This window comes from Macaca mulatta, chromosome 9 (assembly GCF_049350105.2).
Source record: "Macaca mulatta isolate MMU2019108-1 chromosome 9, T2T-MMU8v2.0, whole genome shotgun sequence".
Lineage (NCBI taxonomy): Eukaryota > Metazoa > Chordata > Mammalia > Primates > Cercopithecidae > Macaca > Macaca mulatta.
Window position 1 is genome coordinate 89,127,025 of NC_133414.1, and position 17,471 is coordinate 89,144,495.

The window sequence follows — 17,471 nt, forward strand, 5'->3', positions numbered from 1 at the left end:
AAGATACCCTGGAGATTAAGTCACAACAGCAATAAATGTTATTGTGTTTAATGTACCATAATTTTATTTAGCTTGTCATTTCTTCATGAGTATTTCGATTATTCCCAGTTTTGTGCTATTATAGTCCTGCCATGAATTGCCTTGTCTTTTCATTTTTTAAAATTTTTTCTCCAGTTTGTATCTTTTCATGTTTTTCTCTAGTTTACCTTTGAGATCAATGTCTAAGACTAGATTTTTGAGCCAAAGGGCAAATGAATATTTCACTTCTTCAAATATTGCCAAATTTGCTTTCATTGAACCTGTACTGTTTTACATTCTCAACCACATACGAAAGTGTTTTTTTTCTCACAGCCTTGTCCAAAATGTGATGTCCAGACATAATTTTTACCAATTTAATGAGTAAAATAATCATATATTGACAGTTTTCCTTTTCATTTCTCTTATGAGAAATGTTAAACCTTTTTTTCATATAAGTAAGAGCAATTTTTTTCAGTCAACTGTTTATTTCTGTAGACCATTTAAAAATATCTTTTTTCTCTATTGTTCTAGAAATCATTTATGTATGACAAAAACTCTCTTCATTTGTGATGTAAATCATATTTTTACCAGCTTGTCATTTATTTTACTTTGCTTATGATTCTGCTTGCCACATAAATTTTTATTTTTACTATTCAAATTTATCTCTTTATCTTATTGTTTTTAGGTTCTGGATCTTAATTAGAAAAGTTTTCCTCATTCCTTGATTATAGAAGAACTCATTCAGGTTATCTTCTAGTGTTTAGATGGCTTCCATATTTACATTTAAATCTCTGATTCATTTTGAATTTATCTTACCATATGATATGAGGAATGGGTCTAATTTATATTCTTTCTATTCATTTGCTAAAATGTTACCTCTCTGAAGTGAAATCCTATCTTTATCAAATATTAAATTTGCATTTGTAATTAGAAGTAATTCTGGATTTTGTATTTTGCTTGCTTTGTCTGCCTATTATTGTTTCAATACCAGACTGTTTTAATATTAGATACTTTATAATATGTTTTAGTGTCTTGTACAGCTGGCCACTTCTGCCTCACCTTCTTTTGCAGGGTTTCCCTGGCTTATTATATGTTTATTTTTCCAAATCAACTTCAGAATTGATGTCTAATTCCAGGGGAAAAATGATATTTTTACAGCGGTTGCTACAAATTAATAAAGACTTTAAAGAATTTCCAGTTTGTATACTTTTCTGTCCTTAAAGTGTGTTTTATATTACTTTCTTGTTTAAGTTTTAGGCATTTTAAATTATGTGAACACTTTAATTCTTAAGACATCTCATAAAACTTACTGTATTAAGTAGGAAAATTGAGAATTATTGCTTTATAAGTTATATTTATCTATATTGGAATTATCTAGGTCATTGATATCTAGTGTATCTTTTGTAGTTTATTTCAAGTTATTTTTAATGCATGTGTCTTGAGGAAGCAAAAGGCTCTCTACCCTAGCCCACTAAAAGCAAAACCAAAAACAATCAAAAATCCCCAAAGGCTGACTGGGAGAGGAGTGGGTATGGTAAAGAGAGATGATGGTATAGAAATGTATGCTGGAAGTGTCTACAGTTAATTACAACATTTATATGAGCTTCTAAGCCAGTGGGATCTTTACATCCCCTAAAAGAATTTTGAAAAACTATTTGCCTCTTTGTACATTTTTTAGGTGACATCTAACATTTTACAGTGAATTTAAACAGTTGTAAATGACGTGATTTCCTGTTTATGTTAAATATGTTATTTTAAAATGATACCATTACATCATTATTTAAAATTTATCCAATGAAATTAAAATAACTTAACAATTTAAGACCTCCAGTCATCATTAAACAATATATGAACTAAGATCTTTAAGAGCCAACTTTTACATTTTCTTCTCTCCTTAAATGTGTTTTTCCTTCCTCTTCCTGTATGGAATTACATCTTAATTAAATACATTTTTATACTTAATTTTAAAAAATTTATCACTGTATTATACTTCTTGGTAATAAACATATATATTAATTTAAAATGTTTAAAATTTTTCTGTGACCATAGGCTTTAAGTGCTAAGAATTTTTTTATTGGTTTCAAATTTCTATTATAATTAACAGTATAAAGTTTATATAAGTAGCACAAATGTATTAAAAGATTTGATCATTATTGTATGTTTTTAATAAGTAAAATTTTATTGGAAGTGCATTTCTTAAAGAGATGGGTGAGACTTTTTACATGTCTTCTTTGAATATTATTACTTGAATAAAACAGGGTTCATCAATTCTTTTCCTGTTTGTTTTTATTACTATAATCTTAAGAAGCCTAGATCACATGTATAATAAGTGGTCATAAAATAATTTTTTTGTGTCATTCAATTCTTTGACCTGCTTCTGTATCATATGACAAAAATCACACAACAATCTGCTATCAAAAATCACTTTTAACAATCAGCTAACACCTGAATTTTGCCCTCCTTCTGCTTTGTTCAAAGCAGAGAATTGGAAATCACCTGACTTGCAAAAGGATTGGCTAATCAGATGTCTGATTTCTTTCTGATTTTACCTTATTAAGTTGACTGCAGTAAAATTTGAATTGTCCCTTTATTTGGAGTCCCAGTGGTTGTTATACCCTGAGGCCATGCACCCTAGAAAAATTCAGAGTAGGAAAGAGGTTTGCGCTTTTGTGGGTGAATTGGGCAGACAGGAATTATGAGAAGAGGAGAAGAATGTGTGACACTTCCATACATTCTTAACAGACCCGTTTTAGGAAAAACTAGAAATGGAAATTGAGAACCTAGAAATAGGTATACAGAAATACCTATGCTCAGATTTGTCATCCTGAACCTTGTGGGTTACACCTAGTAGCCCCCAGTTTGAAGATCCTCATTTGAGGCAGCCTATGACAGAAGGACCAATACCTTGGGCTACATTGGTCTTGTTGAACAACAAGATGTACAGCAGCTGGGGGCCAGTAGAGGCAGAGCTCCTGTGCTCTGTAAAACGTATGCCAGTATTGCTTATGTAGGAACACTGCCCAGTGATTTGATATTGTCTTCACAAGAATGTTTTATGCAAGATGATACATGGTTGGTCACTCAAAACAAACAACAAAATCCCTTAACACACATTGGATTTTAATTCTGTCCCATAACATCTATTTGGATCTTAAATAATGTGGTTCATATAGCTTTGGTGAGTCTACTTGATGATGGCTTGAATTTAGCTAGTGATGAGGCATAGAGGGCTACTTGGCATATTCCTTACCAGCTAAGGCTATCTATTCTTGATAACCACTCCTACTGGGTTTAAGAGATAGGAATGAACTCTTTTCCTGATGTAAATGAGTTCGTGGCGCAGGTACATGTGTATAAGGATGCATGTGCTTTGGCAGAAAACTTTTCAGAACCACAGCCTTAAATTATTCATTCTTAAATATTTTTAAAAAATCTCAGCTCAGCTCTTGAGGGAAAGAGGAGAGCAGATGAAGGCCTAGGGTTAGGAATTAAAATGCAGATACTGTATTTGGTATTGCTGTGTTAGAAAAGTAATCTGTTAGTCATGCAAGAGGTTTAAGTGACCTTTTATAATAAAAGGTCAAGGATCCAGACCTATATTTTGGCTGGGAAAAAGGTCATCTCACCTTACCTTTTGTGAGCAGCAGGGGCTCCCCTCTGTAGGGCAAAATGTCCTTTAAGAAATTACCTTTGACTTGCCATTAGTTTAAGTAAGTGAAAAGTGGCAAACATTTAGTGGATCTTCTCTGTGTGCCTGGTACGATTCTAAATGCTTTACACTGGTTCTTTAATCCTCATAATAACCCTCGTGAATGGGTTTCAGAGATATCGATCCTCTCAGTCTCAGAGCTGGTAATTTGCCTACAGCACTGAGCAACGTTTTCTACTCCCCTAGAGTACAATTTCAAGTAGTATTTTCTTTTCTTTTTTTCTTGCAACTTTCATTTAGATTCGGGGGTACATGTTTGTTACCTGGATATATTGCATGATGCTAGGGTTTGGGGTATGAATGATCCTGTCACCCAACTAGTGAGCACAGTACCCAGTATTTTCTCTATGTGTCAAGAAATATAAAAGATGGGGAGACTTGCCATGGAGTGTAGGAGAGCTGACTTTGATCTAATAGATCTGTGGGTAGATGCCATAAATGGACTCTATAGCACTAAAAAGAAAAAAGAAATAAACACACACACACAATTGACTTGTTCAGTGTAGTTATTAATAGAGTTCTTTATGGTGAAGAAAATCTGTATGGGTTTAATCCAGGAGTTAAAAAATAGTGGTCTATGGGCAGATTTAACCTACAGGTTGTGTGATAGCCCAGTATGATATTTAAATAAAATTAGAATTCGCAATGTCTTTTCATGGGGGCAGAAACACTCAATAACAGCTGCTACTGATGCTGTAGCCTCAAAGCTTCACACATTTACATTTTCCTGCCTGGATTCTGAAGACTTCTGAGTGTGTAGCTCTTGGTTAAATCACTCAAAGGAGGTGGTAGGTCATACATGGTTGGTAGGCTGTATTAACTATTTTTTGGTTATTTTTACCAGAGATTTGGGAGACGATGGTGGTGGCAGCAGCCCTGGATTTGTCCAGTAGGCATATTTTAAAAATGCTTAAGCACCAGCTAGTTAGAATCACAACAAAATCCTCATTTCTTTTTTTTCAAAAATTTATTTTATGTTTCATAAAAGTATGAAAGTATTAAGTTTTCTAAAACATAAAAGTATTAAATTTTAAAAAATCATTGCCTGTTATAAAAAATTAAATGAATTATATTATTTTCTGTAATTATTAGTAAAAATAAGAACTACTTTGGACTTCCTTATACAATATTTCAGGTTTTTAAAAGAAATATGAATTGCGAATTTTGAGAGACAGAGATACTATGAGTCTTACATTGGAGCAATGATTATCTCCTTGGGGGAGGTGATTTCTAGAAAAAAAAATCCAACCGGTAAAATCAGTCCACAGTTCAGGTCTGTATAACGTACCTACCTTAATTATTATGATGGGTCGTGACTAGTACATATCACACAACTAACTCATTTTCCTTTAAAAACATCCTCTTAAGTTTTTCTAATATATGAAATTGTAGTGGGAATTATAATGAGCATTGGTGAATGTACCACTCAGCTTTCAAAAATCTTACTCTCTTCTGGCCATAATAGCTCCAGATATTTCTTTTTTTAAATTTAAATTTTAATTAATTTATTTGATTATTATTATACTTTAAGTTCTAGGGTATACGTGCACAACGTGCAGGTTTGTTACATATGTATACATGTGCCATGTTGGTGTGCTGCACCCATTAACTTGTCATTTATATTAGGTATTTATCCTAATGCTATCCCCTCCCCCATCTCCCCACTCCACAACAGGCCCTGGTGTGTGATGTCCCCGCCCTGTGTCCAAGTGTTCTCATTGTTCAATTCCCACCTATAAGTGAGAACATAAGGTATTTGGTTTTCTGTCCTTGCAATAGTTTGCTCAGAATGATGGTTTCCAGCTTCATCCATCAAAGGACACGAACTCATCCTTTTTTATGGCTGCATAGTATTCCATGGTATATATGTGCCACATTTTCTTAATCCAGTCTATCACTGATGGACATTTGGGTTGGTTTCAAGTCTGTGCTATTGTAAATAGTGCCGCAATAAACATACGTGTGCATGTGTCTTTACAGTAGCATGATTTATACTCCTTTGGGTATATATACCCAGTAATGTGATGGCTGGGTCAAATGGTATTTCTAGTTCTAGATCTTTGAGGAATTGCCACACTGTCTTTCACAATGGTTGAACTAGTTTACACTCCCACCAACAGTGTAAAAGAGTTCCTATTTCTCTACATCCTCTTCAGCACCTGTTTTTCCTGACTTTTTAATGATCGCCATTCTAACTGGTGTGAGATGGTATCTCATTGTGGTTTTGATTTGGATTTCTCTGATAACCAGTGGCGATGAGTATTTTATCATGTGTCTGTTGGCTGCATAAACGTCTTCTTTTGTGAAGTGTCTGTTCATATGCTTTGCCCCCTTTTTGATGGGGTTGTTTGATTTTTTCTTGTAAATTTGTTTAAGTTCTTTGTAGATTTTGGATATTAGCCCTTTGTCAGATGGGTAGATTGTAAAAATTTTCTCCTATTCTGTAGGTTGCCGTTCACTCTGGTGGTAGTTTCTTTTGCTGTGCAGAAGCTCTTTAGTTTAATTAGATCCCATTTGTCTATTTTGGCTTTTGTTGCCATTGCTTTTGATGTTTTAGTCATGAAGTCTTTGTTCATGCCTATGTCCTGAATGGTATTACCTAGGTTTACTTCTAGGGTTTTTATGGTTTTAGGTCTAACATTTAAGTGTTTAATCCATCTTGAATTAATTTTTGTGTACATGTAAGGAAGGGATCCAATTTCAGCTTTCTACATATGGCTAGGCAGTTTTCCCAGCACCATTTGTTAAATAGGGAATCATTTCCCCATTTCTTGTTTTTGTCAGGTTTGTCAAAGGTAATTTCTGTTCTTTTACATTTGCTGAGGAGTGCTTTACTTCCAATTATGTGGTCAATTTTGGAATAAGTGTGATGTGGTGCTGAGAAGAATGTATATTCTGTTGATTTGGGGTGGAGAGTTCTGTAGATATCTATTAGGTCTGCTTGGTGTAGAGCTGAGTTCAAGTCCTGGATATCCTTTTTAACTTTCTGTCTCATTGATCTGTCTAATGTTGACAGTGTGGTGTTAAAGTCTCCCATTATTATTGTGTGGGAGTCTAAGTCTCTTTGTAGGTCTCTAAGGACTTGCTTTATGAATCTGGGTGCTCCTGTATTGGGTGCATATATATTTAGGACAGTTAGCTTTTCTTGTTGAATTGATCCCGTTACCATTATGTAATGGCCTTCTTTGTCTCTTTTGATCTTTGATGGTTTAAAGTCTGTTTTATCAGAGACTAGGATTGCAACCCCTGCATTTTTTTTTTTGTTTTCCATTTGCTTGGTAGATCTTCCTCCATCCCTTTATTTTAAGCCTATATGTGTCTCTGCACATGAGATGGGTCTCCTGAATACAGTACACTGATGCGTCTTGACTCTTTATCTGATTTGCCAGTTTGTGTCTTTTAATTGGGGCATTTAGTCCATTTACATTTAAGGTTAATATTGTTATGTGTGAATTTGATCTTGTCATTATGATGTTAGCTGGTTATTTTGCACGTTAGTTGATGCAGTTTCTTCCTGGCATCGATGGTCTTTACAATTTGGCCTGTTTTTGCAGTGGCTGGTACCAGTTATTCCTGTCCATGTTTAGTGCTTCCTTCAGGAGCTCTTGTAAGGCAGACCTGGTGGTGACAAAATCTCTCAGCATTTGCTTGTCTGTAAAGGATTTTATTTCTCCTTCACTTATGAAGCTTAGTTTGGCTGGATATGAAATTCTGGGTTGGAAAGTTCTTTTCTTTAAGAATGCTGAATATTGGCCCCTACTCTCTACTGGCTTGTAGAGTTTCTGCTGAGAGACCCACCGTTAGTCTGATGGGCTTCCCTTTGTGGGTAACCCGACCTTTCTCTCTGGCTGCCCTTAACATTTTTTCCTGCATTTCAACCTTGGTGAGTCTGACAGTTATGTGTCTTGGGGTTGCTGTTCTTGAGGAGTATCTTTGTGGCATTCTCTGTATTTTCTGAATTTGAATGTTGGCCTGGCTTGCTTGGTTAGGGAGGTTCTCCTGGATAATATCCTGCAGAGTGTTTTCCAACTTGGTTCCATTCTCCCTGTCACTTTCAGGTACACCAATCAAACGTAGATTTGGTCTTTTCACATAGTCCCATATTTCTTGGAGGCTTTGTTTGTTTCTTTTTACTCTTTCTTCTCTAAACTTCTCACTTCATTTCATTCATTTGATCTTCATTCACTGATACCCTTTCTTCTACTTGATCGAAGCAGCCACTGAAGCTTGTGCATGTGTCACATAGTTCTGATGCCATGTTTTTCAGCTCCATCAGGTCATTTAAGGTCTTCTCTATGCTGTTTATTTTAGTTAGCCATTTGTCTAATCTTTTTTCAAGGTTTTTAGCTTCCTTGTGATGGGTTCGAACACCCTTCTTTAGCTCAGAGAAGTTTGTTATTACCGACCTTCTGAAGCCTACTTCTGTTAACTCATCAAAATCATTCTCCATCCAACTTTGTTCCATTGCTGGCAAACAGCTGCGATCATTTGGAGGAAAAGAGGTGCTCTGGTTTTTAGAATTTTCAGCTTTTCTTCTCTGGTTTCTCCCCATTTTTGTGGTTTTATCTACCTTTGGTCTTTGATGATGGTGAACTACAGATGGGCTTTTGATGTGGATGTCCTTTTTGTTGATGTTGATGCTATTCCTTTCTGTTTGTTAGTTTTCCTTCTAACAGGCCCCTCAGCTGCACGTCTGTTGGAGTTTGCTGGAGGTCCGCCCCAGACCTGTTTGCCTGGGTATCACCAGAGGAGGCTGCAGAACAGCAAATATTGCAGAACAGCAAATATTGCTGCCTGATCCTTCCTCTGGATGCTTTGTCTCAGAGGGGCACCCAGCTGTATGAGGTGTCTATCAGCCCCTATTGTGAAGTGTCTCCCAGTTAGGGTACACGGGGGTCAGGGACCCACTTGAGGAGGCAGTCTGTCCATTCTCAGAGCTCAAACTGCATGCTGGGATAACCACTGGTCTCTTCAGAGCCGTGAGACAGGGATGTTTAAGTCTGCAGAAGTTTCTGCTGCTTTTTGTTCAGCTACGCCCTGCCCCCAGAGGTGCAGTCTACAGAGGCAGGTAGGCCTCATTGAGCTGCAGTGGGCTCCACCCAGTTCCAGCTTCCCAGCTGTTTTGTCTACTTAGTCAAGGCTCAGCAATGGTGGACACCCCTCCCCTAGCCTGGCTGCTGCCTCAGAGTTTGATCTCGGACTGCTGCACTAGCAGTGAGCAAGGCTCCGTGGGCGTGGGACCTGCTGAACCAGGCACAGGATATAATCTCCTGGTGTACCATTTGCTAAGACTGTTGGAAAAACACAGTATTAGGGCAGGAGTGTCCCGATTTTCCAGGAACCATCTGTCACAGCTTCCCTTGGCTAGGAAAGGGAAATCCCCCGACCCCTTGCACTTCCCGGGTGAGGTGATGCCCTACCCTGCTTCGGCTCACCCTATGTGGGCTGCGCCCACTGTCCAACCAGTCCCAGTGAGATGAACCAGGTACTTCAGTTGGAAATGCAGAAATCACCCATCTTCTGCCTTGGTCACGCTGGGACCTGTAGACCGGAGCTGTTCCTATTCGGCCATCTTGGAATGATCCTCAGATATTTCTTAAGAAATAAATTATTTAAATACTATTTATCCTAGTTTTTACTGCTTTCTAATCTGATTTCTTTCTCATTACATGCCCAGGATACTACCTTAAAGTTAATATTTGCTATTCTCAAGCGTGTTTGTATACTACAATGGCATGTTTGCATCCATAAAGAATGTGGAGTATTGTTTTGTATTTAATATGTTTCAAACATCATATAACTGTGTTTATACTGTATATAAAATTTTGTGCCCTTTTTCCCCTCAATATAATTTTGAGGTTTATGTATATAAATCTAAAAATCCATATAAATGTAAATTACAAAATGAATGGCTCTAGTTCAATTTTTTTTTTTTTGTTTTTGAGATGGAGACTTGCTCTGTCACCCAGGCTGGAGTGCAGTGGTGGCATGATCTTGGCTCACTGCAACTTCCACCTCCTGGGTTCAAGCAATTCACCTGCCTCAGCCTCCCTAGTAGCTTGGATTACAGGCACCCGACACCACGCCTGGCTAATTTTTGTCGTTTTAGTAGAGTCGGGGTTTTGCCATGTTAGCCAGACTGGTCTCGAAGTGATCCGCCCACCTCAGCCTCTCAAAGTGCTGGGATTACAGGCCTGAGTCACCATGCCCAGCCAGTTCATTCATTTTTAACTGCTGTAAGTGATTTCATTTGAAAAATACACCTTTATTTGTTTGTTTACTTATTTATTTTTGAGACAGGGTCCCACTCGGTTGCTCAGGCTGCACTGCAGTGGCACGACCACAGCTCACTGCAGCCTTGACCTCCCAGGCTCAAGTGATCCACCTACCTCAACCTCCCAAGTAGCTAGGACTATAGGCATGTGCCACCACATCTGGCTGATTTTTTATTTTTTGTGGAGTTACAGTCTCACTCTGTTTCCAGGGCTGGTCTCAAACTCCTTGGCTCAAGCACTCCTCCTGCCTTGGCCTCCCAAAGCGCTAAGATTATAGGTGTGACCCACCATTCCTAGCCAAATATACCTCTATGTAGGCATCCATTCTCTGTTGACAAACATTTTATTTGTTTCCATCCCATTACATTAGAAACAAAGTCAGCATTACATAGTGGCTAAAACAGGGATACTGAAAGTATTTTCTAGGTTCAAATACTAATTTTATCTTTTTTTATGAGACAGAGTCTCACTCTGGCACCCAGGCTGGAGTGCAGTAGCATGATCTCAGCTCACTGCAACATCCGCCTCCCGGTTTCAAGTGATTCTCCTGCCTCAGCCTCCCGAGTAGCTGGGACTACAGGTGCATGCTACCACACCTGGCTAACATTTTGTATTTTTAGTAGAGACAGGGTTTCAACGTGTTAGTCGGGATGGTCTCGATCTCCTGACCTCATGATCCACCTGCCTCGGCCTCCCAAAGTGCTGGGATTACAGGTGTGAGCCACTGTGCCCAGCCTGATTTTATATCTTAATAGCTGCCTTGCCTTGGGCAAGTGATTTAATCCCTCTTGCTTTACTTTCCTCGTTTATATTATGGTATATTCACAAAGTAGAATATTATATAGCAGCTGACAGAAATAAAATCTGGCTACATCAATTTTAAAACTTTTTATTGTGGTAAGAACACTTAGCATGATATCTATCCTCAACAATTTTTTAAGTGTACAATAAGAGTATTAACTATAAGTACAATGTATGGCAGATCTAACTTATTCATTTTACATAACTGAAATTTTATGTTAATTAAATAGTAATTCTGGGTCAGGCACGATGGCACATGCCTGTAATCCCAGCACTTTGGGAGGCCAAGGCGGGTGGATCACTTGAGGCCAGGAGTTTGAGACCAGCCTGGCCAACATGGCAAAACCTTGTCTCTACTAAAATACAAAAAATTAGCAGGCATGGTGGCATGTGCCTGCAATCTCAGCTACTGGGAAGGCTGAGGCATAAGAATCACTTGAACCTGGAAGGCAGAGGTTGCAGTGAGTCGAGACCACACCACTGCACTCAAGCCTGGGTGAGGAGAGGTCTAAAAAAAAATAATAAAGGTAGTAATTGTTCATTTTCCTCTACTCCCAACCCCTAGGAACCACCATTTCACTCTTTGATTCTATGAATTTCACTATTTTAAGGGCCTCATGTAAGTGGAATCATAAAATGTTTGTCTCTCTGTGACTGGGTTATTTCACTTAGCATAATATCTTCCAGGCCCATTCATGTTGTTGCATATTGCAGAACTTCCTTTTTTTTAAGGCTGAATGGTATTCCATTCTATGTATATACCACATTGTCTTTATTTGTGAACGGACATTTAGGTTATATAACCACATCTTTGCTATTGTGAATAGTGTTGCAGTGAACATGGAACTGATAATATTAGTATCTCTTCAAGATCCTGATTTCAGTTCTTTCGGATAAATACCCAGAAGTGTGATTACTGGTTCATATGGTAGTTCTATTTTTAATTTTTTGAGGAACCTCCTTAACTGTTTTCCGTAGCTGCTGTGCTATTTTATATTGTGACCAATACTGTGCAAGGGCATCAGTTTCTCCACATCCTCACCAATGCTTGTTGTGCATGTGTGTGCTTGTTAATGCATGTGAGCTGATATTGTGGTTTTGATTTCAATTTTCCTAATGATTAGTGATGTTGAGGATTTTTTTTGTATGCCCGTTGACCATCTGTGTGTCTTCTTTGGAGAAATGCTTGTTCAAGCCCTTAGCCCATTGTAAAATTAGGTTCCTAGGTTTTTGTTTGTTTGTTTTTTGCTATTGAGTTGTAAGAGCTTCTTATATATTTTGGAGATTAAATCCCTTATCAGATATGGTTTCCAAATATTTTCATTTCCTAGGTTGCAGTATAAATATTAAACTATTGAGGGGAATGGTCTGCGATGTATATAGTCATGTGTTGCTTAATGACAGGGATATGTTCTGAAGAATGTGTCATTAGGAGATTTCATCCTTGTGCAAGCATTATAGAGTGAGTTTACACAAACCTAGATGATACAGTCAACTACACACCTAGACTATAGCCTATAGCTCCTAGGCTATAAGTGTACAGCATGTTACTGTACTGAATGCTGTAGGCAAATATAACACAATGGATGTATTTGTGTATCTAAACATAGAAATGATACAGTAAAAATATCATATTTATAATATCGTGGGACCATGATCATATATGCGGTCAATCATTCACTGAAACATTGTTACACTTCATACTATTTTGCAGGGTGCATGATTGTGTATGGGTAGATGTGGGTTATTGTGAAGATCCTATTGGATACTAAGTTTATGGGTGCTTGTTACATCTGTAACATAATTAACAAAGTAATAAGTTCATGTGGTTCAAAAATGGACCTATGAAGAGACTATGTGATGAAGGATAATGATTAATTTAATATTGTGTACATGAGGCCTAAGATTACACCAAAATTAAAAGTAAAAAGATAATAATACCTATAGTTGTTAGGAGGATTAAATGAGTTAATATTTATAAAAAACTTTTAATAGTGCCTGGCACATAGAAAATACTATACAAGTATTTGTTATGTAAAATATATGTACATCATTAACTTTACAAGATATTGCCAGATTGTTCCGCAAAATATTAGTACTAATGAATTTTATAGCTTCCTCCCACTCCAAATGCCACAAGCATGGGTAAGAGATGACATTTCTTTATATTCTTTTACCACTGAAATAATGAGATTTAAATACATCTAAAATTTTGTCAGTTTTTGGTTGTGAAATGAATCTCATTGTGGCTTTAATTTGCTACATTTTCCTAATTTAAAATGAGATTGAACAACTTTTAATATATTTAATGTTATTTTGATTTTCTCTTTTATAAAATGCCTAATTATAGTCTTCACTCATTTTCTTTCCTGTAAGGCTTTTTGTGTTTTACCTATTGTCTTAAATACTAAGGTTTGTAAACACTCTTGATGTCTAATAGTGCACCTCCATGCACACTTATTTAAAATTATCTTAGCTATTCTTGGCCTTCTAAAAAAATTGATACCAGTTTGTCAATTTGCATAAAAAATACGATTTTGACTTTAATTGGAATTGAGTTTATAGATCAATTTTGGGGAGAACTGACTCATAAAAAAAGTTTTACTAATAACTTTTTTTTTATATTTATAGCTAGAGTTGCTCTATTACTTTGTTCTGTATTTTTTCTTATTCTATTTATATGTTTATATATTACTTCCCATTCTTCTGTGTTTGGAGCAGATGCACTTAATTGGTGAGTTTGTCGTCTTCATTAAAAGTCCTCTGTTCTTTACATTTTCTTCACAGATCGTGCTAGCATTCACAGTTCCAACTATCACCTTATGGAAATGAATCCTCAGTCTCTTTCATAGCTTGTCTAGTCCTGCTCTTAATTCCCAAGGTCATCATTCTAGGTTCTTGTTTTCCATTCCCATTTTTCAATTACAAATATTATCCATTCTGAAGTGTACTGCCAATGTTTTTTAGATTAGCTGATGTTTTGCCAGCCTTCTCTTCACGAGTGTAGGTTATTTCTATATAATAAACATGTTGTAAATCTTCAGCAGAGGCTCACGATTTGACTATACTTCAAGGCTTTGTAGACTAATATTGGTACATTTACAAGGTCTTTTTTTATCAAGGTAAATAAAAGCATTTGGACATCAAATATTGTTGGCCATCTTGTCTTTTGCATGGGTTTTTGCAAGGGTATTTGGCCATTATGCATTATGAACAGAGTAGATGTTCTGCCTGAAAAGCACTCTTCCTGATTTTCTGCATTAAGGACAAACATAAACAATATATATAAGACTGTGGTTTGCATGACCATTCCTCAAGATGCTAGAACTTCCTTTGAGTTATTTTGAAGGCAGCTGGGACCTAAGTGGATGGAGCAACTGCATTTCTCCATTAGAGCTTTGAACAGTCTTGCCAAGGAAAATCTAAATGATTTAAAACACACTCTCAGTCCAGAACTTTAGTGAGCATTTTCTAATAACTGAGGAGGGGCATTAAAAACTATGTCCACATTTATTTTTTCACTCTTTAAAGTTTTGTTTCACTAACTTCAGGTCAAATTTTTACACTTGTGTTCTGCTCAATTTCCTATCCTTGCTTGGCTTCCCCAAATGCTACTACCAAAAGATTCGTGGGGCAGGGATAAGAGACCATTTTAAGAAGCACTGCATTTACTCATCCTCCACAAGTTAACAAAGTTGGGCATCTGATTAACAAAACAAAGCTTTAATAGCATCCAGGAGGGCAGACAGGCAAACCACGCTGTAGACACTCTTCTATTTGTCGAAATCAGACCAGAGAAGACCTCCTCCACACAGATATAATAGGTATTGATATTCATCTTTTCTTTTTCTGCTGCTACATTTAATCTTTTAATGATCATATCATGTAGTTTCTCAAGTCCTTTCTTTAGGCCATCTCCTGTGATTGCACAGGTAGGCTGCAAATGCCAAGGAGCTGATGAGCTCAGTTCACCCATTGCTAACAATTTCTCAATTTCTGAAGGAGATAATGAGTTCCTCAAGTCTTGTTTATTAGCAACTATCAGTACAGGGACTCCTTGATTCTCTGATATCCTAGTTATTTTGTGAAGCTCAGTTTTGGCTTCTTCCATCATTTCGATATCAACAGAGACCACAAGAAATACAACGCCATCTGTGCAATCTGGTATATGACTTCCACAGTGGCATGTGTGGAATTTCTCCTGACATCTACATCCCAGAAGTGAAAAGTGACTGTTTTAGAATTTCCCAAGGTTACCTTAATTTTCTCAGTGTTAAATGATTTGGTAGGAACAGTATTTACAAATTCATTGAACTGCAGCCTGCATAAGACAGTTGTCTTTCCAGCACAGTCCAAACCCAGCATAACAATCTGGAAGGACTGAAATGAAGGCAGGCTGGACAGGATAGAAGTCTGGTCTGATAGTCAGTTCCCCATTTCCAGCTGCAAATAAATGTCCAAATTGAAACACTTTCCTCTTCTTGCTTTAGAACTTCTCTTCGTAGGTGATCCAGCTATAAGACTGACTAACCATCCTTCCCTCCCCTTCACTCATTATATCTCTCAGCCCTTGGGGAGGTGTGCTGATACTCGTTCGCTGGCACCAGGGAAGCGTGGGCGGTGGCGGCGGCCTGAGCGCCAGGTGGGCGCCGCACGCCAGACTGCCTTAACGGTGATCGTCAGGGAGCTCCACGCGACAGACCCCGCCCCCTGCCCGCGCGCCCCTAATCACTACTAAGGATTATCATAGATGTCAAACTGCTTCTCCCTCCCTTCCAAGAGAATTATTCATTTTTTCTTTATTTAATGTTAATACTTTTCTTGCTTCATCCATGATTGCCCACCTATTTTGACCCCGTATAATCATTTGATATAATTCTTTTGGTTCACATTGACTAAACAAACACATAAACAAAAGTTAAGAACACATAGCTTAAAAGTATTCTTAGATAATGATGGTATTTCCATGAGTTTTAAAGAGTAAGTTTATCTGAAGTAAACCTACCTTTCTTCCTTCCTTCTATCTGTCCATCTGTCTGTCCTTCAATCCTTCTGTTCTTCCTGCATGCCTACCTTTATTAATTAAAAGAAATGCATCTATGTGGTTGCCATGTATGGACAGGAACATTGACATGGGAATTGAAGACCTGGATGTAGTTCTGGTTTGGCAACTTAAATTCTCTGAAACTCAATGCTAATTTGGAAAACAAGGCTGATGCTTGTTTTCTGAAGAAAGGAAACTGAAGAAAGGAGAGTAAGAGTTTAGAAAAATATAAAAGGAGAGCAATCAGGTGGATTTTGCTGTCTCTAAATTTTGAGCAAACTGACTTTTAGAATGGATATGGAAGAAGGCAAACCTTGTTTCTAAAAGGAAACCCACTTGTGAAGTATCTTCAAAGTGAAGTTCATAATCATGTTTCTAGTTCGGCTTCCTTTTTGGGGATAAGGACAAAGTACTACACCCTGTGTTAGAGAGTGATATGGCTGCAGTCAATCCCCCGTTAATTATGAAGTTTGGTAGCATGGATTTTACTTATTTTACTATTCTGTTTCTTCCAAAAAGGCCCATGCTTGCTCAGAGTTGATAACTGTACCAGATACTGTGGGATAGTTTCAACACTTACTGAACAATTTCTAAAGGCCAGAAATCATCAGTTGTCACTTATGTTAATAACCTTACTAAACAGATGTTGTGATAACAGTTTAACTGGTGTGTAGGCAGAAACTTTGTCAAACCACGAGTTTTCTCTGCTCTCAGACCCCCACAGCAGTCATTAACACAGAATACTTCTGTGACCAAAGATGTGGGGGTTCTTCCTCGTACACCAAGCCTGGACACCAGCTGGTGTCCTTCAATTCAGTTCTGACACTATCTACCTGGAGATGATGTCAGGTCCCATAGGTTGAGGGTTTAGTCCCACAAGACCACCCCTTTCTTCCCCCACAGTTGGAACTTCTGAGCAACTGGCTTCCAGTTGGGATTCCCATGAACCCTTCTTTGGGTTCAATTAATTTGCTAGAGCAGCTCACAGGACTCAGGGAAACATTTACCTATGTTTACTGGTTTATTATAAAGGACATTACGAAAGATACAGATGGAAACATGCATAGGGCCAGGTATGGGACACAGAGCTTCCATGCCCTCCCCTGGCACACCACCCTCCAGGAACCTCCACGTGTCTAACTGTCTGGAAACTCTCTCAATACAGTTCTCTTGGGTTTTCATGGAAGCTTCAGGACATCAACATTCCTTCCCTCAGAGTATGGGGTAGGACCCTAACCTGGAAGGGTCTTAAGACCCTCAGTCAGAAAGGCAGGGAAGAGTGGAGTCCTTCCTTGGGGCAGTGGAAAGGAGGGCAGAAGAAGGTAAGAGGCCTGCACCTGAGGCCTAATACACCCAATATTATAAAAAAAAGACTATAACAAGGGCAATGGGAGTCAGGAGCCAGGAACTGGGCCAAAATCCAATATCTATCATAACATCACACTGATGTAAAAAAAAAAAAAAAAAGGGGGCTTGGAGAAGTTGTTCCTTGTTTTAAATCAACAGGTATCAAGTGGCAGAATCAGGATTAGAGCCCAGGGTGTCCTATTTGGTGTTGCATGTGCCTTCCACTGGAAGACAGCATGGATTGGTGTTAGTAATGTGGCTTCTAGAATCTGGCTGT

The 17,471-nt window shown here is 37.7% G+C and overlaps 1 protein-coding gene and 1 pseudogene across 4 annotated transcripts in view; one reads left to right on the forward strand and one right to left on the reverse strand.

Annotated features, from left to right (window-relative positions):
* ANK3 (ankyrin 3) overlaps window positions 1-17,471 on the forward strand; it is a 701,075-nt gene that overhangs the window by 31,626 nt on the left and 651,978 nt on the right. The window lies entirely within an intron of this gene.
* LOC699390 (ADP-ribosylation factor-like protein 4A) lies at window positions 14,456-15,240 on the reverse strand (annotated as a pseudogene).